The sequence below is a fragment of the Epargyreus clarus genome, unplaced genomic scaffold (assembly GCF_041222505.1).
Source record: "Epargyreus clarus isolate Ecla_fem2 unplaced genomic scaffold, WU_Ecla_fem_2.2 ptg000014l, whole genome shotgun sequence".
NCBI classification, from domain to species: domain Eukaryota; kingdom Metazoa; phylum Arthropoda; class Insecta; order Lepidoptera; family Hesperiidae; genus Epargyreus; species Epargyreus clarus.
In genome coordinates, this window is record NW_027332222.1 from 6,775,930 (window position 1) to 6,802,771 (window position 26,842).

The 26,842-nt window shown below is 35.2% G+C and overlaps 1 protein-coding gene across 2 annotated transcripts in view; it reads left to right on the top strand.

The window, feature by feature from the left end:
* The window catches only part of Sulf1 (Extracellular sulfatase Sulf1), a 129,163-nt gene that overhangs the window by 61,540 nt on the left and 40,781 nt on the right, over positions 1 to 26,842 (top strand). The window lies entirely within an intron of this gene.

A 26,842-nucleotide genomic window follows, 5' to 3' on the forward strand; every position in this document is an offset into this window, starting at 1 on the left:
GATTAAGTTTACGGTATTTCCAGGTCTGTGATTTTGTTGAAAAGAAGCTGAAATAAGGATTTCATAATAATTTAGTGCACTACCCAAGATTTCACGTCAGGTTTTAGCAGCAGGCTTTATTTTCCTTACAAATTTTGAATTTGATTTGAGAATCCTATTGTACACCGACTTACGTATTATTAATCGCAAGCCATGACTGCAATTTCGCCAGATAAATATAGGTATGAATGTCATCCGTACAAAACTGTGTCAGCAATCATGTGTACGATATAAAATCGTACCGCACGCCAGCTGTAAGCCGGCTTGGCATTTAAATTAAGTCCACATTTAATAACTGGCCCTTGTGGAACGAAACGGCGGCGAGTGAACGATTTGTATTTTAAAACAAGTGTACTATCGTATTACGATAATTGGTTAAGTGCGAGTCGACTCGTACATGGAGGGTTCCGTATCTCAAAATTTTAATTATTTTTTTGTGTTAATTATTTGTAATACAATAAGTGGCCAAGTGTAAGTCAAAGTTAATGTGTAATCAAATTTTCAATATTTTTTTAGCAGCCATAGAAGTAATTGTGTCAATTTACACTGTATTCCCATTACGGTTTAATGGCTAAAGCGAAAAACGCCGAAAAATAGTGGATTCTTGTCGACCTCCATTTATTTTCAAGCTTTTTAATTTTTTGTATTTGTTGTTATAGCGACTACCATGAATAACCATACTCTGTCATAACTACAAAGCACTATGACAGACGGACAAATAGGACGCGTAGTAATAGGGTTCCATTTTTACCTTTTGGGTACGGAACCCTAAAACTACAAGTGACAAGTCGAACACGTGTCATTAGTGTAACGTAAAGTAACATTCGCTGCTTGTAACAGCTGTAACTCATTCTTGTTTTTTGTTTACGATTACAATTCATAGGACTAAGTGTAATAACAATTCTATAAGCGTATAGATATGTAGTAGTATGTGTGCTGATTTACTTAATGACAAATTTCTTTAATATAGAGTTGAATGTATTTACTAAGATAAAACTTCACTAAAATCTGTTTACCCAAGATTTACTCGTATTGACAGATATGTAGATCAAAAATACAAATAATATTTTTTTGTACGTTTCAAATGAGTTAATAGCCTAGTAATATAGTATAGTAGTATAGATTTAATAAACGGCATAGCGGTATAACACACGGAATCCCGGGTTCGATCCCTGGCTTGAAAAGCATTAAATGTGATGATGTTAGTGGTCAAACTTAGATTTGAACAACAGATAAAATAAGAAAAAACTTAAATCCGTATTTTTTGTATCATTCAAACAACCACCTTACAAAAATGCAGTAATTTTGTTATCATGCGCAGCCACTTCCAATTCAATTATTTTTATGTGTTAACACAATTCCATTCCCGTAACGGAACTGTCGGTAAAACAAATAAAAAATACATTAATAAATAAAATTATACGCTCATTTGTACGAAACTAATTGCGGTCTCGGAATGTGAAATCTCTGATCCCAATCTAAAACAACTTGAATTATAACAATATTATGAGTAATATTATGAGTTATGCTAACGAGGTAATTGATATCTGCTATTAACTGAATTAAGGTTATGTAAATTAATTGTTCATGACAAGCTGTCATTAGCAATTGCTTTTATTATAATAACGTTGTGGAATTATGATAAAACAATTCTAGTTTTTTGTGATATAGTTTGTGGGAAACGATATACCTATATAGATATATTATGTATGTAACAGCCATTATTGTATTCAGCTTAATTTGGAAACTGTTTTGGTCAATATTTTGATTCCATATCGATATGATAAACCTTTTCCTTATATCGATATCTTAAATTTGTCGGCAAAAATTAAAAACACTCCTATTTGAAGAATTTTTCTTTTCTGATCTATGCTTAGGGAGGTGGCTTCCAAAACCCATAGACCTTCCATGACAATGAGCATTAAATGAAAATGAATAATGGTAGGTCTTCATTTTAGACGAGTTTCCATTTGAGGCCGACTTGCTCACCTATTACTAATTTCCTTTTTTCAAGTTTTTATTTGAAGCTTCACACTACCTACCATGTATTGTATTTTCAATATATTTTACACTAGTTTTTGCCCGCGGCTTCACCCGCGTTTAAAAGGAAATTATATAACATACTAACATACATACAACTGAAAATTCGTACCTTCAACTTTGCTAAAGATCATCACTTGATCAAATGCATAGTTTACGATTCAATCCTTACTAATATCGATTAAAATAATCCATGTTTTGGGTCCAAAATATCGATTCTCCGATTAATCGATCTTAGATCGCCATCCCCAGTTCTCGTGGGATTTTCGGGATAAAAACTATCCTATGTCCTTTCTCGGGTCTCAGATTATCTTTGTACAAAATTTAATTAAAATCAGTTCAGTGGTTTGGGCGTGAAGAAAAGACAACCAGACAGACAGACAGATAGACAGACAGACTGACAGAGTTACTTTCAGATTTATAATATTAGTAAGGATTGTAGTCAATAGAAGCACACCTAAAAAGGCTTGCCTGAAGCTTTTAAAATCAGTACTAAATTTAAAAGCTTTTCAATTTACGCGCACTATAATATCCTCTCTACAGCTTAAAGTCTTAGGAAAATACTGTTATATTAAAATCCCAGGCAGACACTATAACATTATTTGATTAAGTAGTCATATAATATATAAACCTCAGTTTGTGTATAATTCAATTGTAATAATAACATACCTTTGCATTCAATAGTGATTTATATGTGACATTTAATAGTTAGTACATTACACTAATAAAGTAGTAAAGTCTGAATAAGTACGTAGTGCAATATTTTATGTTAATAGACAAAGCATTATAATAGGCTATTAATATTAATTTCAGAATAGCCCTTATAAGGGCGTAAATAAGTAAATATGGCTCATGCACGACAAGAATGTCGGACAAAATCTTTTAAAAAGTTATGAATGCATTTTTAATATTCAATTATTAAATTTTAATAGCAAACAAGCAGTCCCTCTGATGATATGTGATCGCTATCCCCAGAGAAATCTTTGATCATACGCAATTTGGAGTCAACTGAGATCGGTATCATAAAAGCATGTAGGTGCACGTGAAGAATAATTTGGATTGCTTCGTACAGTGGCGTTGGACACTACTGTTATTACAGTCATATATTTGCAATGATCGTTTCAACATTTGACTTAGAAACAAAAATTGCTATCGGATGTAAATAATTTTAAGAAAACATGCGTAAAAACTGAAGCATACATAATATTATCTAACTCTATACTTAATATAGTTCTAAGATATATCAAGTCATCAATGCAACAATTTCTAAGCAACCGCTAACAATTGCACGAGCATATGTAAATATTTGCCACGAAATGTTTGAATAAATAATCTTAATAATAAACTCATCTTTAGAAACATTCAGATAAGTCTAGAAATACTATTCCTGACACTAAAACTGATATCAAAAGGTATATTTCAGGTTGATATAAGATTCGAGCGACTTTCGCTCTTATTCTTAGTAGTATAGAAACTCTATAAATATGAAATGGAAGTAGGGACGGCGATTCTTTCAAAAATTATCAATTTTTAAAACGATTCTAATCTAAGTCTGAAAAATCGGTCTACAATATCGAATATCGAGGTCTAAAAGATGGATTAATCAAAACGTCGTTTAAAAAAATATCAGCGACGAATAGATAACCTCTTTCCATCGGGAAATCGGTTAAAAAAATGTTTTTGCAAAAATCGATTAATTTTGATTTTCTTGAACCAAATTCGTTGTTTAGTAATTATACTTAATATTGTTTAGAAAAATCGATCATTCGGTCCAAAAATCGATTCTTCTCTTAATCGATCTTAGTTTGCCATCCCTAGCAACGAAGGTAAGTAACATCTGGCACATGTCACCTCTATCGGTTTGCTGACTGGATTTATCGGAACGCCTGGAGTAGTATTTATTAACAGGAATTTAGTTTTTGCTGGCTACAAATTCTATAACCACGAGCCGATTGAGTGGTACTGTAAATTAATTAACACTTGCAACCTTCGATGGGTAAGCTATATTTTTTTTTATATTATAGGAGTAGCAGACGAGCATGCATTCTACCTGATGGTAAGTGGCTATTGCCGCCCATGGACATCTGTAATCAATCCCAGATAGGATTAGATATTCCTACCTGAGGTCAGCCACAGATGCGCTGCTACCCCTGAGGACTAAGCTGGAACGCCTCGGAAAAGTCTGTCTCCCTTACCACACCCTTCAAACCGGAACACAGCAGGGCCTAACACTGCTGTTATTAGGAAGAAATAGGTATATACGATATACTCGGATTATGACAATGTCATGGTTTTAAATACTTAAGTTATTTCGTGTTCTCAAAACGGATTTAAATTAATGACAAGAAGTAAATAAATAGGTTAAAAAATCTGTATATGGAAATATTTATTTTTTTCATACTTAAACTTAACGAGTTTTTTTTAATCCATTAGTTAGATCTAACATCTTACTGATCCATCGTACTTAAATATTTAAAATGTATTGAAACTTTTGGGTTTTATTAATGTTATGATAGTAGAAGCAAATGACCATCTTTTCAATCTAATTTTTAATATCTGCAATCTACGAAAATATAATGTTTAGATCGCTCATTTATGAGTCAGATTTTACACGAATCACACACTTGTGTGTTTTGGAAATTACATGCATACTTCAAATTATCACCCGCTAAAGTTGTGAATCAACCAATTGCGACAGAACTTGTGAGTTCTTGGTATTTTAATGGTCTATAAAGTTCAAATTGCACTTGGTCAACGTGTTTCACAATGGTTAAAATGACTAAAACCTAAAGAGATCCGAAATAAACAGTAGGAGCGGGTTGATTATGAAGACAATATTTCTGTTTCCTACTTCTTCCATAAAAAACGATAAAAAAGTTCTTGTTGATCATTTCTTTACTCGCTGCGTTAAACATTGGTTTAAGGTTACAGTAAAACCAGACCCTAAGGTGTGTCAAATTCATGCCATAGGAATACGATACCGCTTGGGAATTTATAACGCTGAAATCGAACGATATTGAGCGCGAACGGGTAGAACTTTTTGTATGCACTTTGCTTGTATAGAAGAAAATGTGAATATAGAGCAATGTTTATGATACTGTTCTAGATGAAGAAATTTATTTTTTGATTTATTAATGCATGAAAGGAATACATTGTGAGGAAACTTGCATACCTGGAAAATCTTGAAAAAGATGTTCTTAAAGGTACATACCTTACCTTATAGCAGTGATAGCCTAGTGGTTAAGAAACTCGGCCTCTCGATCGAGGGGTCCGAGGTTCAAATCCTAGGCACGCACCTCTGATTTTTCGAAGTTATATGCGTATTAGAAATTAATTATCACTTGCTAAACGGTGAAGGAAAACATCGTGAGGAAACCTGCATACCTGAGAGATTTATAAAAAAAAAATCTCAAAGGTATGTGAAGTCTACCAATACGCACTTGGCCAGCGCGGTGGACTATGGCCTAATCCTTCTCATTCTGAGAGGAGACTCGTGCCCAGCAGTGGGACAGTAATGGGTTGATGATGATGATGATGATGAAAGGTATGTAAAGTCTACCAATCCGCACTTAGCGCGATGGACTACGGCCTCATCCTGAAAGGAGATCAGTGCCCTGCAATGGAACAGTAATGGGTTGATGATGCCTTATTTTCATTTAATTATTTATATTTAAAGGGTAAATTGAATTAACAGATAAGACAAATTTTATAGGGGCCTCATCAACAACACCATCGTAAATCTCGCACAGTTCCTATAGGATCTATTGAATGAAACGTTTAGTAAAGTTAAGTAAAATATTCAGCTCAGTAATATACTTGAAATACGAAGTTGCCACTAAGATTTAATCGTGTAATGTTTCATATCATACTAGGCTTAGAATGAATGTAGTAAATATGCTAAATTTATGACACTCAAGGAAGTGTACTATCGCTAAAATACTTGGCCAAATGGCTTCCATATGCGTCAAGCACTCACGGATAGAAACTAACTTATGCTCGCGACTTTACTGTAGATGTAGACGATATGTTTGAAGTAATATTTTATTTGGCGCATTTCAGAAAAAGAGATCAGAGTGATGATAACAAAGTAGCGCACGCCGGTGTAACGTATAATTTATTTGTAGTATTCATTTTCGTCTCTTCTTTGTTCACTTAAATATTTGCACTTTCCCAATGTAAGTATAAAAATATTTTATTAATTTCTCCTAAATTACGTCAATGAAGTACAACTTATTATTTTTATTTCTAGTAAATTATTATTTATAGCTCGCTCATCATTTTGATGATCTTAAGATTTTGAGCGGATGTTATTCGCCATTTTGGGGCCCGTCACGTTTCCGGTACTTGTTATTTTGTCCCATGGCTAAACTGATATAAAATTTTGTACATAAAGTACTTTACAACCTACTTTGTGCTAAAAGTAACTTGAATTTTTTATACAAAATTAAAGTTTTCGTGAATGGAAGGCTCCATTTCCTTGTTGTTCTACTATTGAGATCTTGTTGGGTGCCAGTAGGTATCTAAACGCAGTGTATCTTCATATATATATAAAATGCCGACACCTGTATTGTACGAAAACATTTTACACTTCTCCATCCACGTAGGTATGCAATATTGCGCACACACACACACACACACACACACAGACACAGTCTATGGAGACATAATCCTTGGCGGAGCGTTGAACGCTTATCCAAGATGCTTCGAGTAATGATGCAATAAGGTCAGGAATGCCGCCTGACTCACGGACTTTCATATTGAACTTCGTCTAGAACGCTTTTATAACATATAACTGCCATAAAGTCTTTCGAGAATCTCATAATGGGTCTGATTTTAACTCAGTAGATGCGTCTACATCTATTAACCGATATCAATAGGGATTCATATAGTTGTATTCAACCACTTTTCATATCTGTTAAGTATCGGTCGTTTAAATAAATAAGTGCTATTCATGTGTTATATCGTTACAAGAAGCAGTTTACGAGGATGGTGTAAAATTGTCGATGGTTTAACATATCTGGAAGTGTGAAAAGATTTAACTCGTTTGCAAAATGTTTTATAGCCAAACTAGTGGTATTCAGTGAGTCTTTCATTTACAGAATAAACTGGAATACGCTAACACTATAATATGTTTAAAGGTGGTCCCGTCCACTGGGGAACTAATTCGTCAAGGGTGATCCGGAGCAGAGGCCCGGGGGAGCCTTCACATGTCTACAAATATACAGAGTATCGTTTACGATCTATATTTTGACTAAGTTAGATAAGATCCAGTGGCGGATCCAAGATTTGCATTCGGGAGGCGTTTGTCATCAGGGGATCAGTTTATACTTTCCTTTTCCCTTCTACAATTTACCCCATCCCCAAAGACGGCCCCATTAACATGACAAAGAAGATGGATTACCTACCACTATAAATAAAATTAGCCAATACCATTTGCTAATTTTAGATATAGTGGTACCAGTAGTTGCTTGATATAATCGCCTCGTGGTGCTACTATCAATATAAAACAAGGACCTCTCAGACAAACCGCTTATCTTATCAGTTGCCGCGTTGCACAAAGGGCTATAAGTCAACAGTCGTTGATGACAGTTCGTGCATAAGGAGTTTGCTAATGGCAGACTTCCGAGTGGTGCGGCTTGCAGCTGCGGCTTGCTGGTGCGGCTATGGCGTGCAACATATCATGCAGCTGTAGGTACTATACAACCACGAGAAACAATTATGATTTTAGCAAAATATTTATGAAGGTAAATAGTTATGCTTATTAATTCCATAGTTTTCGTTAATTTTGACTAATTTATAAGTAATTCCCAGCGCCATTCAACCCCTCTTTTTGAATTTTCTTCCCTCCCTATTCGCAGCAAGAGCCGCAGCTGCAAACCGCACCGCAGCTCAGAATCTGCCGAGATTTGTTCTAAATATCGTATCATAGGTCGCGTGGGCGCACGTGGGTCGCCGGACGTCGCCGATTTGGTCGCATCACTGTTACCGGCACGCATCATGCTGTTAGGGCTCCCAACTGGCTCTAGGAAGGGTTACACTTTAGAAAAGAGTTTAATAGCTTTAGAGTTCAGACTACCACACCTCTTTCTGCCGGAAGGTGGTAGAACCCCCTGTGGTTAGACTCCAGCGGCACCATCGCCACACCTATTTCTGCCTAATAACAGCAGTGATAAATGCTGCTGTGTTTGAAGGGTGTGGTAAGAGACATACTTATCCGAGGTATTCCAGCTTAATTCTCAGGGGTAGCGGCGCATTTGAGTGCGACTTCAGGTAGGAATTCTAAACTTATCTGGGGTTAATTACAGATTTCCATGGGCGGCAGTAGCCACTTACTATCAGGTGGACTGCATGCTCGTCTGCTACTTTTTATTATATAAAAGCTTAAGACTTTACAGTAGGATAGGAAGATAGCAGAGTAACTAACAGACGCAGTAAATGGCCGTGTAGTTTGAATAATGTTGAGTGCTGGCCAGTAGACATTTGTAATTAACTCCAATTAGAATATGAATTGTGTCTGAAGCAGTTTGATTAACGGTTTCACGTGATTATTTTATGCCAATCAGATAATTATCGTAATTTCAATAACTTTTCAAATAAGTAATTATTTGTATGTAATGCTCTGAAAAAACGGCTTGCTCTAAAAATTGATTTCTATATTTAAAGCTTCTTATTTCACAAATAAGTAAGTATACCACACCACAACCCTCAAACCCTTATTATGACGACGATAATATTAGCATAAAGTAACATACGGCAACCAAATCACTCTTAGATTTGGTGAGGTTAGGTTAGGTTAGATTTCATCACCTAAAAATACACGCGCAATTTGTTGATAATTTAATTCAATCAGATTCTTGACCTCGCCAACAATCACGCGGTGACCCTACAATGAGAGATGGATGTCCTTGTCGGTATTCGGGAGTGTCTGATCGAATGATCCGTCCGGCGAGATGCTGCGGACAGCCGTGATTTATCCGGCGTATTATCGTGCAACCAGCGTCGTGGATGTGCGATAATGGATCAAATTCCTGCCTGTATCGTGGGAGAATTGAGTAGAGACTATATAGGGTTATGGACTATAACCTAGATGGAATTTCTTCGAAATCTTTGAAACCATATTTTTGGGTGGGTTACTTACAAATGACATAATTATGCAATGTTTGTGTTCGTTTTATATAGTAAGCCCAGGCCGATGATGTCTTGCGACGGAAAATAACTCTCGAAGTCCAAAAAAAGTTTTCTATACTTGAAGCCAGAATTTCAAAATTTACAAATGGTGCACAGTCTATTTTAAAACATTTTTCCCTCCGGGAGGATTTCGTTTTTGACGAAATTTAGAGGCTTTACATTCTTACCTCATTTTCCTAATTTTGACCCCTGTTTCCAAAAAGGTTGCCGAACGCTGAGTTAGAACATTACATTTCAAAGACTAGAGACCCAACAGTAATTTGCAGCCACACCTATTTCTGTCTAATATAGGAGTGTTAAGTGTTTAACTATATGTTGAGAAAAAGTAGGAAAGTGTAAGAGCTATATTCTTTGTTGATTGTATTAGTCTCAATATGGGAAGCTCCCACTGTCCACTTTGATTCTAATAAGGTGTTACGTCACCTCGGACAATACGGACTCGCTTATTTGACCCCGCACAGCGTCAACCATTATTCGTTTGAACAAATGCAAACCATTTATAAAGCGCTGAAACACAATGCAACAACATTTGTTCACGCCATCCATTAATTAATATATAACACAAGACTTTCAGGGACTTTGATGTATTATTCATTCAGCGTAAAAAAGCGCTGGATTTTTTCGCTTTATTCGATGTAAAGCAGACGCTCTGCATGGCACTTGCGGAAGATTTTTTTCTGTAGCCACAAGGATTTATGTTGGCAAAATATAGTTGTAAAAAAGTTGTAAATATATTTGTTTTGAAAACGCCGAGTTAATTTATTTTTAAAGCATGAATGTTCGAATCTGTCCTCGTGCGGGGTAAACTAAAGTGTTTTAGGGTAAAATCCCTATGAAGTCTTCAAAGACTTCGAGATGCAGTTCTATTTAGATGGGTTCGGTATTTTCCAAAATTAACTCGTACGTGCTTACGCATTGACCGATAGTCAGACAAAACGTTAAAATAACAAGTTTTATATTATGTTATCTTTTATGTAAATCACGTTTTAAAAGTACAGAAAGACACTTCAGTTTGGAATAGATAAAATATATGCAAGCGGGTGATGGATTTAAAATGATGAGAACTTTTTAGAACATTTCCAGTAATATTAATTTTTATAGGAGTTAAAGATATTTTATTCAACATCATCACTTCATTACTGTCCCACTGCTGGATATAGGTCTCTTCTCTGACTGAAATATCCACTTCGCGAGCCTTTCGCTTTTGCATATCTTTGAAATTTAACTTCACGTTGTTCAAAGGTAAATATTAAGGCACGTGCTGCTTCCATTATATATCATATTAATTTATGCGATATCCAGTGTAAACACTGGTTCCCTGGATACATATGTAGTAACTCCTGAGTTGGTGATTGATTGTGGTGCAGTTCAGACTAGTGTAGTACGTGACGTGGCACGTGCTAGGGATTTATCGGCGCGCCGTTAAACGTCCATTTAGGCGGGGAATTTATGGAGTGAACGGACCATTAGGGATGGCGATATATCCGAAAACATCGATTCGGATCGAAGTGTGATAAATCGATTCACAAAAAAATCGAGGTCTAAAGAATCGATTCTCCAAAAATCGATCTTTGATTTATTCAGGAGCGAAGTTAGCGAAAAAAAGATCGTCTTCAAAAAATGTATATAATTGTCAGTATTCAATCAACTTCGAAAAACTCAAATCGTTTTCCTAGGATGAAATATCGATTCACTAAATCGACCTATTACTGGACATCGATTAAAACAATCGATTTTTTGGTCCAAAGAAATCGATCTCAGATTGCCATCCCTACGAGCCGTCATAAATTCGCTTTTCACGGCACAACGCCGCTTTTGAACGTGAGGACGATATAGAAGTGTTTAGTTTCGTTTAGTTCTGTTGTTAAGTCGTTCAGATGAGTTAGCTCCCGGCTTCCCATTTGTATAATTTAGGTATTGCTGGTGACGTCATGGAATTTACTGAACTAGCAAGATCTGTAATCTTCCGCACTATTGCTTGCATTTCGTGTTACATTCTCTTTGCTTACCCTAATAAATACTAAAACCCATTGATTCTATTGTGACCTTGCTACAGCTTACTACCGAAATACATCTAATTCTACTTACATGCTGTCTTATTTTAGTTTGAAGGGCACCTTTGAGAATACTAACATTCCAACCTAATCAATTGAGATGGAAAGGCAAGCAATCGTTTATAAAGGATATTCCAATTCCAATTTTTGTAGAGGTGATTATAGATGTTAATACCCATGGGTGGCCACTTATTATATAAATCCGAAAGTAACTCTGTCTGTCTGTGTGTACCACTGAACCGATATTAATGAAATTTTGTACCAAAAAATAGTCTGAGACCCGAGAAAGGACAAAGGATAGTTTTTATCCGGAAATTCCACGGGAACTAGGGATGGCGATCCAAGATCGATTAATCGGAGAATCGATCTTTTGGACCAAAACGTCGATTATTTTAATCGATATTAGTAAGGATTTAATCGTAAACTATGCATTTGATCAAGTGATGATCTTTAGCAAAGTTGTCCATGAGCTCACGAAGGTTTCATAGTTGGTACGACCAATTTTCGATAGATGGCGCCACTGTCATATCAATGAACGTACGAATTATCAGTTTTATGTATGTTAGTATGTCATAATATTATTTTGTTTTAAACGCGGGCGAAGCCACGGGCAAAAACTAGTAATCTTATAAAAAAATCTTCTCTCATTATTAGTATAATGAGAACATGTGTTCTAACATCTTTATGATCATATATCTTCATATTAGCGTATATGAGTTGTAACTGTAAATAATGGAGGAGGTTGTGTGGGATGGAGTGTCGCTAGATTGTCGTTATTTTTACAATTGTAAGTTATTATACCAAATCGGTGTCAAAATGCTCTCCTCAACTTATTTATCAATGTCAAATTGAGGTTTTGAAATTGCTCAGGTTTTTGCAATAGACATAGATCGTTAGACATGTCCCAACAATTTTTATATGCAAAATATATTTGAAAATTATTATGTACATACACTGTGTACTTCCAGCGAAATTATATTACGAATACACTGGTTTTAAGTACAAATATGAAATTAGCTACATGTTTTAATTAAATGGCGTTATCTAATGCCAGGCCATATGTTAATAAGTAATAAGTAATAGCCAAATTTATATATTGACGTTTTTGTAAGAGAAGCATACCGAGTTCTAATTTAATCCTTAAGAAAGCGGTGCGTTAGAAGTGACCATGGTCAGGTCACTGGTAAGTCTCTAATTCTGTTTTTTGGTAATGTACGTTACAAATGAGCAAGCGCTTTATTTGACACTGGTGACTGGACCGACCACTAATAGGATAGAAATTGAAACCCTTATATTAATGTTTTTATTTTTAATATTGAGATAGCATACGAGGATAGTCCATCTTATTGTAAGTGATCGCTGACGCCCATGGTCAGCTGTAACCGACAGACAGCTGTTCTACCTGATAGATGCATTCTTTAGTTCTATAGATGCACTAGCTGACCCGGCAAACGTTGTGTTGCCATATAAAACATTTTAAAAATCTAACATCGAGCGGTATGAAAAATGATGAAATTACTGAAATGGCTATTAAAAAATAGAGGTTGGTAATAGAAGGGTAAAACTTAGGGTTGTATGTATTTTTAATGCCACATTATAGAAAAATATAATCAAAAAATTTTGTTCGAAAATTTAAAAAGAATGTTAAGGGTGAACATTTAGATAGTAGCCGATTCTCAGACCTACTGAATATACATATAAAATTTGGTGAATATCGGTAAAGCCGTTTCGGAGGAGTACGGTAACTAACATTGTGACACGAGAATTTTATATATAAGATTATCTTTAGGTCTGAGATGGTCGCCTCATGTACGAGATTATCAACGTCCACATTCATCACCCGAAATGCAGAATTGCAAAACTCTAAAAATAGGTTTTGAGATACTGGAGATGGTTTTCCCGCGGCGGAAATATATTTCTACCAATATTCCACGTCGTTGTTTAAATATAGAAATTATGCTGCATCATAAGAAAACACGTAAGAACCCACCTTAAATATTGATCATTTCTTAATGTCACATTAAATTCATGCGTTGCTACATTCTCAACTCATCGGGACATATCTATTGAATTAATTCTATGTATCTATAGCCTTGAGCCGGCCCTAGTAAAGGAAGGTCCATGTGGGCGAAGTGGAAGGGCACGCCCACGGAATGCGAACGTCTTAGATTCTTATGATCTAATCACATAGATTGCAGCTTCCGTTGAAAGATGAAAGCGGGCGTGGGTTTATGTCGCTAGACTGTCGTTTTCTTTTTGACTGTATTGCTTATTGTGTAGGTGTCGGTCTATTAGTGGTCACAAGTGTTTGAAGTGTTAAACAATTATTTTAATTATTGTACCCGGCGGTGGAGGGTTATGTTTTTCGTATTTGTGGGTGTGACATATTATGTAGGCTATATTTTTAAGCAGTTTGGTTATTTTTTTTTAATAAAAAAATCTTTAGTTATTTCTTATACACCTCTTTGCTACTGTGACGCAGAATTACGAACGAAATAATAAGATTTAAAAAAACAATGGTTACAGTTATCGTTTGTTTCGCTACATAATAATTTGCTTTTTATTTAACTTTAAGCGTGGATGCGGACATCCGAAATCACGGAATGTGCTGAAAATATTGAAAAAAGCTGAAAGGAGTCACGGGGCCGATTTGGATTAAAACTAAAACCGTACCTTAAGATAAAAACGATCAAGCTGGAACTAGATCGAGTTCATTTAAAAACACATTAAGTATGTATTTAGTATGCCATCTGATACTATCGCTCATAAGGGACAAATTATTTAAAAAATTATGTTAGATGTCAACTAAAGAAACGGGCTTTTTTTAAGAAAATTAAGAAGCACGGAGTGCGATACCAAATTTCGGTAACACATGCAGTAATGTAGGTATATTACACGAAAAGTGTTTCCCTATTACATTTTAAACAAAATCTTGGCATAAATTTAGTAAATTCAGTAAATTTAACACAACTAAAAGCTAGCATGTAATTAGGCATTTCTTTTGACGAAGGTCTGACTGCTCTGACCCAAGTCCAACCCTTTTGACTAACGGAAAGTGAAACGTCTAAAAGGGCTTTCAACTTTACTAGGAGTTATGGCTTGTAACCATTCCGTTAAACAATAATTAATTTATATAACCTTAAGTTTTTTTTCGTGTATATTATATTTTTGAATATATTGTATACTAGTTTTTGCTCGCGGCTTCACCCGCGTTTAAAAGAAAGTAATATGACATACTAACATACATAAAACTGAAAATTCGTACCTTCATTGGAATGGCAGTGGCGCCATCTGGCGAAAATTGGTAGTACCAACTCTGAAACCTTCGTGGGCTCATGGACTTCATGGGCTAAAGATCATCACTTGATTAAATGCATAGTTTAGGATTAAATTCTTACTAATATCAATTAAAATAATCGATTTTTTGGTCCAAAAGATCGATTCTCCGATTAATCGATCTTAGATCGCCATCCCTACTTTCCGTGGGGTTTCCGGGATAAAAACTATCCTATGTCCTTTCTCGGGTCTCACACTATCTGTGTACAAAATTTCATTAAAATCGGTTCAGTGGTTTAGGCGTGAAGAAGAGACAACTAGACAGACAGACAGACAGACAGACAGAGTTACTTTCGGATTTATAATATTATAGTAAATAGTAAACAGTAAATAGTAAATAGTAATAGTAAATAGTAATAGTAAATAGTAAAATAGTAATAGTAAATAGTAATAAGTAATAGTAATAGTAATAGTAAATAGTAAATAATATTATAGTAATAGTAATATAGTAATAGTAAGGAAGTAAGGATATATTTCAAGTTAGAATTAAATATAGTTAGTAATTTTATTTAATAATTAAAACCCTAAACTATAATTAATTATATTTCTATCGTTAAATCGTGTAAATCGTTATATTTAAACTTGAATGATGTATGTATGCTATGAATGCTTGGAGTTTTCAGTACACATAGATAAATAATTTTAAGTATAGAATTCGTAATACCAACTTTTAAGTTTATTTTACCATATTATATAGATAGTGACGCGATACAGATACATAAAAATATTATTTACAATTGAATGTACAATAACTTTTTACTTTTATTTAAATTCGTATAGTTATATTAAACAGATTTTTACATTAATAGAATAAGTACATACAAATTTTATAATATCCATGAACAGATATTGTAGTCCATACACCCGTATGGAAAGTTCCATACAATAATACTAAACTGTATATACTACTATACTCGTTTTATGTTAAGACATTATTGAGATACCTATCCGTGGAATTGCGCAGTTTCATTAACAAAGCTAGTCTGACGTCTCATTCAAATAACTAAAGGTGAAACTTAAGGTAAATACTAGAAACTTGGTTCTCGCAATCGCGTATAGTCTAGGCATTGAATGAAACGTAATAATTATTATGTGTGACCTAAATGGAAATGTTATGTAGTAAAATAGAGTTTAGAATTATTAATAAGGTGGTGGAACCAATATCGTTCAATTGGGGAAGTACTATCACTTCACCTATTTTTAGCTTATCTATGATTTTTTGGTATAAAGTAAGTTCTGTATTTAAGTACAAAGGTCTTGGTCGATTTACATTTATGGTAAAGCGAACGCCTAAAATAATTATAATTTTTTACGTGCTCACATACGTTCACGCACTTTTTAATGACCAATTCAAAAATGTAGATTATGTGATGTTGTTAATAAGATATTTTTTTGACAAAAGTCTAAAAATAATTTTGTTGTAATATTTTTATGATTATCATTTTACACTTTGACTTTTCAAACATTAACTCCAGTTCCATAAACATTAAGTCAAACTAAAAACTTATAATAAAGAAATAAAAATGTCAGCTTGTTTATTTTATTTATAAAATAGTTACAGACAAGTTAAAACAGAAACAAGGAATAAAATTACACGGTTATTCAACGAGAATGCGTAGGCGCAGCCGCCATACTGTCTAGCGAACTTGCTTCGAGCGCGTATAAATAATTCTAAAACAACTTTTCCTTTATAAATTAACTAGCCTGTATAAATAGTTTCAACATTCCGCACCAGATTTCGATGCAAACAATTTTGATGTCGATGACCCATTACTGTCCCACTGCTGGGAACGCGTCACCTTTTAGAGTAAGTAGGGTTTAGGTACTCGTAATCTGTCCTGCTGATCAAATGTAGATTGATAGACATACTAGTGTAGATACACTACACATACGTTTGACAATGTTTTTTTTATTAACAATTGTTAGGTATTAATAAAATAAAACTATTCCTTGATCCAATTTACAACTTTTATTATTCCCGCGCCAAATACAAGTCAAACGTCAAGTGCGTTCTTTTTCTTTTATATGCTCATGCATACAATCGTGTAATACAGCCAGTGACTATATAAATAGGCACTTATTATTATAAAAATAACACATCATGAAATTAACACAATATAAATAATTAAAATAATAGATACTATAATTAAATAATATGAATATATTTCTAACAGTATGTAGTTTTTCTTTCGCTGTTATTAAATTGATAATTAATTTTTACCAAGCATATAATTTCGAAAAATTAGGCGTACCTGGCAATCCAATCTCGGATCCCCAGATTGGGCGGCGAATATCAAACCACCTGGCGTAGACTCGTACATTAAAAACAAATTGTTCGAACGTAAATAATTACACAAGGTGTGTTTAGTAAAATTAAAATTCAAGATATGTTAAAACCTAATGGTTTTTTCGTGTATTTAATGGACAGTATCAGTTGGTTTCGTTGGTCAACATACGGCCGATCAAAGAGTAAGTGCATTAAAATTATCGTGTCACTACAACGGTGGAGTAAACACCGTTCGTACGGTATCCACCTGTTTATTGAGACTTAGTCAAATGGCAAGCAAATACATAGATAGTCTGTCTATCTTCTAAGGTATCTTTACCTTAAGATATCTACTTAAAATAACGAACTTATAAGAAATTTCAACATAGCTTTGTGGTTCGAATGTAGAGGCACAATTGCTTTTAAATCAGGGATAAAAGCAGTGCAGGTGTAACACATATCATATTTATTTTTGGTATTAATTTATTATTATTTTGATCCATAGTACTACTACCTAGGTAGTACTTTAATTCAGCGGCAGGTATCGCAAGAATGCAGAGATAAATTTGATTGAAATAGATTGTGTAAAAAAAATATTTATATATTTTTATATAGTGCTGCAGACTAAGCGAGTCTTTCCCTAAAACTGTTGACTCATCTTTATTTAATGCCTCTATAAACATTTATTGTCATATTAAAACATCTATTTAATAAATCAATAAAATTCCACGCAATCGCGACAAATCTTCCGTATATCATCTAATATGCGATTCTTGGAACCTTAAGATGTCTATATAAAATCATATAATAATATAGATAATAAACCTTTAAGTAAATAGCCACTTTTACGCTTTCCAACTTTAAATAGTACAATAATGAGAAACAAGAGTCTCGTGGTCACCGCAGCCACAATGAGGTCAGCCTTGAAGTCAGTGTGGAGGTACAGCCAGCTCCAAAAGTAGATGAACATATTAAGGTTCCAAAAATACCTATACGAGTACACCCAAGCGTTCATAAGTAGCTGAACACAAATAGAACCATAATTAGATGAACGTCGTAAAGTTTCAAAAGTAGACGAACACTACAGGGTCAAAAGTAGCTGAACATAGACATATCATATGAGTGACGTTTGCTATTTTGCACATACGGTGTTCAGCTACTTATGACGAATGACATATCATATAGTATCTTAGCTATTTTGCACATACCGTGTTCAGCTACTACTGACGCGTTAGTGTTCATCTACTTTTGACACTTTAGGAGGGCGATGTTATCCCCTGCCTGTCATAAGAGACGACTAAAAAGGGGCTTCCGGGGTTGCGGGCGGCAAGAGTGGGAGCTCGAATCGTCTAGTAAGCGGTCCCGGGAAGAACGGCGGTATGTGTGGTCGCATATCGTCGTAAACACCAGATGTTTTGGGAGGAGCGAACGCTCCTCCAGGTCAGAGCCCGATCGGGGCATCGCGCTTGGAGGACTCCGGTTGTGTTCCGTCGGAGATACCGGAGTTCTCCAACAAGGACGGCCACCGGGGGGTTTTAGTGCGGTAAAATCCCACATAACCCAGCGTCGCTCCCACGTCGTCGGGTACCTTTTGAAGGTTTCCCCCTCGTAAACAAAATAAAGAAAAACAAAACACTTACGAACTAAACACTACTTTCGAAGCTGACTGTACCTAGATAGCATATCTAAGGACGAGGCGCGTCTCAGGTCACAAGGAAACACTAGACATAGCGACGCGGCTCCTTATTCTAATTCCACGAAGACCTATCTAAGTGTACGGCGAAGTAAGGTGTGAATACATTTCGATGTTGGACTAAGACCTATGTATACCTATGCAAGGTCTTTTTAAGTATTTGAGGTAGGTATACGATACGATACACAATAACACAACGTAATATTGCGCTAGTCTTCTTTCTGTTGTGCTAGATATATTTTTTATGCTGGCCAAATGCGTATTGGTAGACTTCACATAACCTTTGAGATATTTTTTTATATATCTCTCAGGTATGCAGGTTTCCTCACGATGTTTTCCTTCACCGTTTAAGCAAGTGATAATTAAATTCTAATACGCACATAATTTTGAAAAATTATGGCTTGGGATTTGAACCTCGAACCTCTCGATCGAAAGGCCGACATTCTTAACCACTAGGCTATCACTGCTGTTAATGTGATGTGATTGCACCTGTGACCACCTCATTATAAAAAAGGTTTCTACCTGAACCTTTAGACACATTGCCACTCCTGAGAAATAAAAAGGTCGCGTCATATATAAGTAAGCTGACATCCACACCTCTTACTGAAAAGCAGAACTGCTGCATGCTAGAAATGTAACGGTGGTAGCTCTTATCCATACTGGTTCTACGACGTTATAAATGCTTCATGCATTTAGGCTGATTACCTGACTACTATACCTTGAGCGATAGTTGCGTAGGCATTTTGAAGCTTATTAGCAGTCGTCACTCTGACGTCCAATTTGTGTTCGAGACCGAGAGATTTTATTCCAAGAATCTGTTAGCTACTATATAGTCGCCGCGCTTTTGACTGTGCTAACTGCTGTAGCTTCAAGTTGCACAAGCGAAGTATTCGTAGCCAATTTATAGGCGGTCAGCCTTAGACAATAGACTAATCACAACTAAAAGACTCGCTTTCAATATAAAGTACGTTTATAAGGAAACAAGAACTTAATGTAAGCAAGATATCAAGTCTAGGCCTGTAAATGAATTACTTCCTCAATGATAGTGCAATCTTGTTAATATACCATTGTTTGCTGCTTTCACTGCTGATTGAAATCTGATACTATGTAACTAACAGATACCAGAGATTAAAGGAGTGTAGATAGAATATTGATATTTCTGTGTTTGATTAGGCACTTTGTGTTTCTTAAAAGACGCATTCTATACTCAAAGTCCCACACTAGGATTCCCTATTTTGTGGGTGCTATGAACACACACAAAACCATACCCAGAACTGATATCTAAATTTATTTCGACATTTTCCTGGCCGGGGATCGAATCCCGAACCTTTTGCACCTCGGACCGGCATGATAATCGCACTGCTACGCGGGTCGTGAAAATAAATAGTAAATTCACTTTAATGTCTCTCTTGTATACCGAGCTTGTATCTCTCTGTACTCTTGTATACCGAGCGCGGTATTTATCATCTACCACAAGTTACAATCTGTGTAATACAGTACACATACAATATATGCACATACAGTATAAGTCCAAGCTGATTCATACTAACCTTACACACAAACACGATAAATTAAACTGTCGTCTTTCATCTTGTTACGTCTAGAATCCTAGATCGTATCACCTGTAACAGGGGGTAGGCGTTAGTGTAACAGCTCAACGGGGATTAATGGTTCTATGTAAACTTGAAGTAATTGCTGAAAAGGATTGCTCGTTTCAATCAACGTGACGTTTCCTGTTCAAGAAATCTTGCTTTGTTGGAGATTGTTCTAATTTTGCTCAAAGCTTATGCTTCTAAGGAAATTGGTACTAGGTATAATTAGTTTTAATTTGGACCTTTCTAGGTGTCTTTGGGTGGGGAATCCCGTTTTTTTCTTTGCGAGGGGGAAATCTTAATAAGGTACCCAGTGACGTCGGGTTATGTGGAATTTTTACCGCACTAAAACCCCCACTGGTGGTCGTCCTCAACGCTTGTTGGAAAACTCCGTAATCTCCGACGGAACACAACCGGAGTCCTTCAAGCGCGATGCCCCGATCGGGCTCTGCCCTGGGGGTGCAGTTTTCGCTCCTCCCACACTATCTGGTGTTCACGACGGTATATAACCACACATATCGCCGTCCTTCCCGGGGTCGCATACTGGACGGTTCCAGCTCCCACTCTTGCCGCCCGCAACCCCTCTTTTAATCGCCTCTTACGACAGGCAGGGGATACCGTAGCCCTATTCTAGTCCCGGAACTACAGGGACAGTTTGGGGAGTCCCAGCGGGTCTATGGATACAGCATGCTTTATTTACAAAAGTATTCACCACATTCAAACTGTAACCATGCTTGCTATTATAACCCAGCAGCTTAAGCACAACGGCTACAAGAAACAGCTATGCATCACAGGTATGATGCCTGGTTTTAAAACTTGGGCCTTCAACGTGAATGATCGAAATGTATACCAGTTACGGAGTTACGGAGTTACAAGTCACCGTGCCCTAATGGCGAAGTCAAAGTAATTAGCGGGTGAGTTGCAACCGCTTTCCCATTACGTCTAGTGAGTATCGTGACGTGAAAGTAAACTTAATACTTTTGTTTATGTAGGTCACTTGAAGATCTTCGATAATGTTGTTTGTACCTGTGTGTACGAAGTGCGTTTTGTTTGGAAATTAATATAAGGTGTAATTGATATGTAAACAGTGAGCACCACTTTCCATTAGGAAAAATGTTTAATGAGGTAGGTAATATTATGCATACGTCGGTGACCCACCTACTGTATACACCTACGATATAAAATAACTGGATTGTAGAATTATTTACATTATTTGAATTTTATACTTAAGGTTACAAAATTATTAAGAATTCACCTCAGATACCTCAGATTTCAGTAAAGATTTAATTATTAAGTTTGAAACATTTTCCGGTCAGTTATTCTCAAATATTTTACGGAGATATCCAAAAATATTTAGTAATTGTACGACGCACGTCTATGTTTGATCGATCTTAGAACGGATTATACTGACTTTAGAATGAGTTTTATTCAAAAGTAGAGTATTCAGTAGAGTAGTAGCAGTAGTAGAGTAGAGAGCAGTAGAGTAGAGAGTCAGCGTTCTTCATAAATTAAAAATTGTTAGTAACAGTAACTGTATATTATATAGGGCCGATCTACAGAAAAAACTTTACCTATTGCAAGAACAGCAACAAATTTGAAAGCAGTTCAAAAAGTAAAATAAACATAATTAAATGTTAACACAGAGAACTAAAGCATGTACGCTGATCAGTAGGCAAACCAACATATTTAACAGTTGTAGCCAAAGTAATGACACTAATAGATTTATGTGGGTAATTCCAGAGACAAAATTCATTGACTTTACGTGGGGAGAATGATCCTAGTTGTATAGTGAGGCCCTACCTGCCGTGGGGTCGTGGGCGCATAGGTCAGATAAGTAGGCAGCTGTGAGTGATGGCTTGCCTCATCACGTTCCCTAATCTGTTAGTCGAATTCATGTCACAATAATGTATCCAATAGATTTCTAACGTAATGTTAATCGTGCCTGAATACGTGTTGATTTTATTAAGTATAATCATTTGGAGACAATTAATTAAACAAGAAACTTTTCACATGTTTTAACTTTGATAGAAAACGTCCTTACGAAAGGCAGTCAGGAAGCAGTAAAACCTACTGGAGCGTTTTCTAAATAGTCCCCAATATTGGGATCAAGTTTACTAAACCGCAAGGGCTATAATATAGGAGCGACAGCCCACGACTACCGCTACCTCTCATTAGGGGCTTAACGCGACAGTCGGCGACGTCGTCGATGGTCGTTGATGTTGTTCGAATATTAGCGCAGTAAACCGATCACAGCTCCTAAACATTATGAGACCAGCATTGAGATACTCAAAGGTAATAATTATACATAGTTTAAAAACTAAAAACCACGCTAGAATCGTACAAGGACAATCGTAAATCCTGATTCCTGTCGATCCTGATGAGGGGATAAAATTATTAAAATCGTGCATGTCATCGGTTCTTGATAATTGTGCGAAATTTTAAATTAATCGGACAATTCAAAGTTGGTAAAAATCGAGTTCAAAGATTCCATTGCATAGACACCATACATACATACAACCCAAGCTAATAAAAGCGTGTTAAAAAGTCTGTTGAGCTCGAAATCAATGTAAATGTTCAATTATAACTTAACTAACTAATGTTACTTTATTCTTCACTAATTATAACGCCAGAACTCTACTCTTATCCAATTCTGACAAACGCATCACGACGGAGTCTTTCATGTGACCAGCGACTGAGCAATGGAGCCGTCAGAATTCCATTCCCCGATACGTTTTCTAAAAATAAAAGACACCTTCCGTACAAATTAATGTCTTAACTCTTGTCCCAACGGGACATGTAACGGCGAAGTATTTATATTAAGATTAAGAGCTTCTGATGACATAATCCGGACTTCTGTGAGTGTGAAATGTTTGAATACGATTATAGAATAGATCGACGATTTGTTCTGCATACCGTTGGGAGGTTTTTCTTTTATTTTATATACGTTATGTCCGCGTAAAACTGCTAGTCCGCTCTGAATATAGAAATGAATCGCGTCGCCATAGAAAAATGTATGACTACACCTGCTCACAACAACTTCAGAGCTGACTTCAGAGTACCAACTATGACAACAAAATGAAACAATTATTACAAAATGAATATCGTTAAAATCTTAATGCAGTAAGTGGTGACTGTAGTGGAAGTAAAACCTATATGAAACATAGGACAACTCAAAATGAATAATTATTGCCTAAAACAATTCTTATGGCTTTGAATGACGTGTGACTGTTAACTCTTACTGCGGACTAAATGACTGACCAAAATCGGTAGGTCTACATTTTTAGAAGTAAAATTTTAAAGAATGAACTAAAAAAGAAGAATATATGTGGGAGAATGCTTCATTTCATTTATATAAATATTCCGTTTTTAAAATCACATGATATTAATTTCGAACTACCGCTCCGTATTAACAATTGGCTACCTGTATCATGGTATAAAAAAGGGGCGCGCAATTGTCAACAGATCAGAAGTTGTCCAATAGTGGGCACGGCACGGTGGTGCTCTGAACTGTTTGGTATTTTGCTTGGGTGTTATTGTTACTGTGGTGGCATTAACGCTTATTCGTTTAATTATTTTAACTATAATTTTTATAAATATTGGTTAAATTAGTTGAATCGAAATACCATTGTAGATCTACCTACCGGCGCGCCCACATATAGGGGTTGAGAGCTTATAAGCTTGTAATATTGAAAAGCCACAAGTTAGGAAAGAGTCTAGGAAAGTAAATAAGCGTCTCCTGAGTAGCAATCCCGTTCTCGTTTCTGGATTAATTTATGTTCTTGCATATGCATGCCAATATTATTCACAAATCGAGGAAATAATTGATGATCCCACACAAACTACAGTACTGCATTAAGCTTTGAGGTTGATACACAGTACAAACTACAATGTTTAATATTGCGTCCAGTAATTGAACAAACAGAATAATTAAGCGAATCAATTATTGGACTACACAGTTTACTGTTTGGACTATAAAAGTTTTACCAACACATTTCAATTTATGCTGTTTGAATTAAGCGAATTACGGTCTGTAATGAAAGAAATATATTTGCACAAAACGAATCCGACTCACTTTAATGAAATGTCGTCAAGAAATAATACTTTAATTGCACTAATTGCCTCACATCTGTCGTATGTAAGTATATAAATTGTACGTGTCTGTCTGTAAGTTCAATATAAGTTTGCAAGCTTAGATATTTAGGTTATGTGCCTAATTATACTTATTTTCATGGCCCTAAAAATAAGTGGTTTTAGAATAAACAATTACCTTTTGCTTTGCTTCTTCTTTAGTTGTCTGACGTTTGTAGTTTCTGAATTAATTTGTGCGTGAATGATTTTCTAAGCCACAGTATAAATGTAATAAACACTTGTTAAACCACGCGTAAAAGTGCACGAGAAAAGTCGTGCGGCAGACCTCGTTAAATAATACTTTAAATTGTCGACATTCTATTACGTATTAATTAACTACCACTGCAATTAATACTGGTTAATTAATATTGAATGTGATTATTTTACAAAGATACCTTAAGTGTTTTATAAGTATAGAGTATAGTGGGTATATTATGTATCTCTTTGTGTATATTATGTACTTTATTAGACCTATATTATTATATATCTATACTAGCTGACCCGGCAAACGTTGCGTTGCCATATAAATAAAAAAATGGTAAGGGTGAACAACCCTTATCACTTAGGGGTATGAAAAATAGATAGTAGCCGAATCTCAGACCTACTGAATATGCATATAAAATTTGGTGAAAATCGGTAAAGCCGTTTCGGAGGAGTACCGACGGTAACTAACATTGGGACACGAGAATTTTATATATAAGATTACTTTACTACATACCGTTAGATATTTTCACATAAATTTCCTGCAATTTTCATTTTGGTCTAACTCGTCATTATATGCCTTATATCTAATATTATTTTGTGATAATACAATTCATATCAATTTAATAATTTACTTATTTTCAAGATAATATAAGCAAACATGTATTAATAACTATAGAAAAATCTATTATAAACAAAATATACTATTAGTATAAGAAATTATTTTCGAATCACATAACATAAACATGATTATTTATATTGCAAAGGCCTTATTGGTACCTACCTATGCCTTTTTTCTTTAAGAACCGATAAGTTCCTCGAACTTGGAGCTCTTAAAAATACCTGGAAGATGAAATTTATCTTAATATGTTCTTACGAGAGGAATTTCACATAAAATAGAAGCATGGAAACATTCGTAACGCATATCTATCCTTATAACCGTGGTTAATCGATTAAAAAAATACGGGCCGTCATCCCGCATAATAAAATATGGCGGCAATTAAGCAAATGGCGATTACGATAGCCGCAGGAATAGGGATGTATTGGATGAAAACATTCGGATCTGGATCCATATCCAGACAAATTCTTATCCCTACCGATCTATCAAAATATTACCTATATCGATTTTTGCATACGGTTACAAATATGTAATTATGTCAGATTATCTAGTAATTTCCATTACGAAATAAGTTTCTTATGTTAATGAAAAAGTGTAGAAAATACAAAGAGCTAGATTTGATTTTAATTTGTAATATACCTGAACTGTATCGGCTTGGTCGGGCGAAAACTTTTCATGCAGTGTCATTGACTTCACCTTTATCCGAAATTATTCGAAACGTTTATTCGGTTACAGTTTCGGATATAATTTTAAGACGCTTTTATTAGCTTGGGTAGTATGTATGCATGTATGTATGTATGTAACTATGTAACGGAATCTTTGAACCCGATTTCTATCCACTTTGAACGTTCAGTCTAATTCAAAATTTTGAAGAATTATCAAAAACCAATGACAATACACGATTTTAATAATTGTGTACCATTGTCCTTATCAACATCCTCAGAATAAACGGTTTTCGAGGGGAGGTTGTACGAGCGCCTTAGAGAAAGTTCATCGCAAAGTTACTAGATTGCAACAATTATTACTTTTTAGTTTCAATAACTGTCATTATTTAATAATTTCGGTTACGGTTACGAAGCTCCATAACATCCCTGCGCAGGATGTTCAGAGTGCCACAAAATTAGATTTAAACAATAATTGAATCCAATAAACGTAAAGCAATTTATGCCCGCAACGAAATTAAGCGACTTTGCAGCTGATTCCACAATAGATGCCTAAATTGAGTCGGTAATTTGGTTTTATGATGACAGAAATTAATGATTATCGGTGCGAAAATTAAGATTTTTTTTCATTTAATAATTCTCATGTTAAATCATAGATAAGTAAAGATTACTCACTCCTAACAAGAAAATGTACCCAGTTTGAGAATTGAAATAGTTGCGTAAAAAAGTTTTGCCACGTCTCCGTGCTAAAATGTCCCTAAAATAATTATTTATTTATTATGTAAATTATGCAGTATTAGTTATTTTTTCGTAAACTTTCTCTAAAAATGTTTTTATTTGTCAAGAATTCAAAAAAAGAACTTACTAATAAGCCGTTTGTGGCTTCATTCAATTTCAAGGCGGCGAAGTATCTTTACTAATCTATGGCAAAGGTCGTTAATTGAATATAATCCTCCTTTTTCGTAATTACGAGTTATAGAAGATTTGTGTCGTAATTTGACGGGCTCTAATTGTAGGCAATTGT